The following is a 3,393-nucleotide window of genomic DNA, read 5'->3' on the forward strand; positions in this document are numbered from 1 at the left end:
TGAACTATGAAATTCACTCTAGAGGATAGGAGAAAGTGATTTGGTGAAGGTTATTTGAAGATTAAATGGTGAAAAGTGGTGTTTTAGTGAGTGGTGTGTGTTTGAGGTGTTAGTGTGTGAGTTGGGTTGAAGAAGAAGGGAGAAAAATTGTGAGGAATCCGTGAAACGGATTCATCTTACGCTGGTTACTGTTCAAAATCCGGCCAGAAATTGGAGGGATTCGTGGAGGGATTCTGGGCAGAAATTTTTTTATTTTATTTTTTATTTTTTTTACTGTTGCATATCCGGCCACTTTCTGGCCAGATTTCCGGCCGGATTGTTGGCCGGATTTGCTACAGTGGATTGTTGGCCGGATTCTGTCCAGAATGCTCGAAAAAATTTTCTTTTCTCCCCTGACTATCCGGCCTTCAATCCGACCAACATTTGGCCGGATTTATGGCCGGATTTGCTGCAGAAAAAGCTGTTTTCTGCAGTTTTTCCTCCAAATTTGCTTGGCCAACCTTCCACATTCAACCTACTTCATGTTCTTTGAATAAAATTCAAATTTAACATGATCATGCATGAATATAACTTAAACATGAAACACTTTAAATGCATGAAATGCAGCAATTGAACATGAAAACTCCCTTTTTGCCTTAATATAAACACCTTTGCAATTGAGATCATTTGCATGAACTCTTGCCATTGCCACCTCCAAAACACACAAGAACATTAGTCGAACAACTAAAACTTACTAAAAACAAGCCAACATGAAGAAAAGTGGAGTTGAAAAGTGATCCAAGCCTTCGTTTTTAAAAGGATCCGAGGTCGTTTTTGAAAGGATCCGAGGTCGGATCATTGTGAGTGAGCTCGGATCAAGAAGTTCGAATTTTTTTCTGATTGCAGAAGTGGATCCGAGGCCTCGGATCCATATGGATCCGAGCTCGGATCCATTGATTCTGCACTTATTGCAGAATTTTTTGCAATTTTCAGTTTGACCCCAATTCTTCAAAATACACCCTAGATCATTTCTATGTCAAAATAAATCGTTCACGCACATGTAAAATGATCTAAACATGCATTCTAAACCTCTTTAATGCATCAAAAATCACAATTACTGAATTTGAGGTATTGAGATCTTTGATCAAACTTCGCCTTTTTCACCTCATTTGGTCACTTTTGCATCTTTTTCCAAAACCTACAAATGAAAAAATAACAAAATAACTCAAACTCATACTTTAAACATAAAATCACTCCAAAGTAACATAAATAACCAAAACATTGGGTTGCCTCCCAATAAGCGCTTTTATTTATAGTCGTTGGCTCGACTATTGAACCTCATTTTTCAAGGAGGCTTGGTTAAAGAATAATCCACCATTTTAGGCCGTGGTGGATCATTAAATGGTGACTTTATAGCCAAAGCCACATGATCTAATGATGTGAGAAATGGAAGTGACTTACCTATCCCAAGTGTTCCATAGATATTACCTTGAATATGCACCACTTGAGAACTTACCAAAGGACATGTCATAAGAGTATCTTGGGCAGGAATACCTTTAGAACCTATACTTTCACTGCACTCCTCAAGAGGGGTGAAAATGAGTCATTAAAACTCACCTCTTGAGGCTCAAAGTTAGTTCCAAAGATATTATCATGTGAAATGGACATTTGCTCATTGAAACACAATTGAGATTCATCATTTTCATCAAAATGCAACCCATTATCACATACAACATTCCCATCATTCATGCTAGGATCATTTTGCACATTATTAGAGGAAATAACTTCACACAATGCATTCAATTGCTCATGTATTCGACCAAAGTGAGAAGCTAATTCATCTAACCTTTCCTCAATCCTATCAAAACGGTCGGAGGTTGCATTTGCTAGCTTTTCTATGGCTAAATCAAATTGATTAGAAAAATTTTCTACAGCTAGCTCGCAAGATGCATTAGAATCATTAGTTAATGGTTCATTTTCTAACTCCCAAGGTAGAGGTTCATTAGCTAACTTCTCTATTGCCAACTCCCAAGATGGTTTTGATTCATATTGGACACTTTCAGGTTGGTAATCATAAAAATACGGATAATCACTATATGCACATTGATTTTGCCAACCATAAGCAGGAGACTTGCTCCAATTAGCACTATATTGATCAAAACAAGGATTGTAATGCTCTAATTCATCATAATAATCCACATTTTGTGCTTGCATACATGTATTAGTAGCATGATAACCTCCACACAAGTCACAAATCACATGATAAGAATTAAAAACATTAACATTCCTCCTCTGCTCAATTTCATGCATCATGGTGTCCATTTGAACTTGTAACTTAATTACATCAAATTTTGCCTTTAAGCACCTTAAACCATCTTCAAAAGACATACATTCAGTAAATTCTTGGTTACCTCTGTTGAAGGAGCTTTGCACTTGGTAACCATCCATTACCAATCTTCCATTTCTCAAGCATTGTCCTCCAAATTGTCCTACCCCTCTCATCACCTAAAATTGCTTTTAAACAACTTAAGAGCAAAATTAGTAAGAAGAATAGGTGATAAAACACATACACATATAAAACACAGAAAATAACATTCACAGTATAACTAATAATATGTCTAAACTAATAAAGTTACTCTTCACACCGATATTGCCAAATCTTCCCCGGCAACGGCGCCAAAAACTTGACGGGTATTTTACATACGTACAAGTTAAAAAACTGAATTACACCCGTTCACTGCAAGTATACAGATCAACTAGTAGTTTAGGGTATATATCAGGTCGATCCCACAGGGAAGAGTGAACAATTACCGGTATTACTAAAGCTTCTCTATTATTTAGACTATCAATGAATTATAACAAATTTAACCTATTGAAATTATACAAAATGACAAATAAAAGCTCCTTAGGTTGTGGTATCCCTAACTACTCATGCAAGTGCTATATTTGGATCATTAATTACTACATCTAGGCTAGTTATGGTGTAATTTCCTTATGCATTTGAATCCTACTTTCATAGTGAATCAATTATACTTATAACTAATCCATACCTATTCTCATGGTTATGAAATTAGCTACAAGTTCATTTCTTCAATGAAATTACATGAAATGAATCACTAAAAACCACATAGATGCACCTCTACTTTCGTGAGTGTACTCCCTATGTTTAGCACTTCTTGAACTAGTGTTAAATCTCAATTTCCATTGCAGAAACAACACCTTAGATAATCACAATCAATGGTACCAGATTAATCATGATTTAAAGAGCCAAAGTGCTAAATAACTTGCTCAAATTATAGCAATCAAATAACCAAATAATAAACACTAACAATTATAGAAAGTTCAACCAAACCCAAGGTATAAACTTTAGAAACACATAATGAACACAAAATCCAGAACTTGTATATTAACTAA

This window comes from Coffea eugenioides, chromosome 10, assembly GCF_003713205.1.
Source record: "Coffea eugenioides isolate CCC68of chromosome 10, Ceug_1.0, whole genome shotgun sequence".
In the NCBI taxonomy this organism is placed as follows: domain Eukaryota; kingdom Viridiplantae; phylum Streptophyta; class Magnoliopsida; order Gentianales; family Rubiaceae; genus Coffea; species Coffea eugenioides.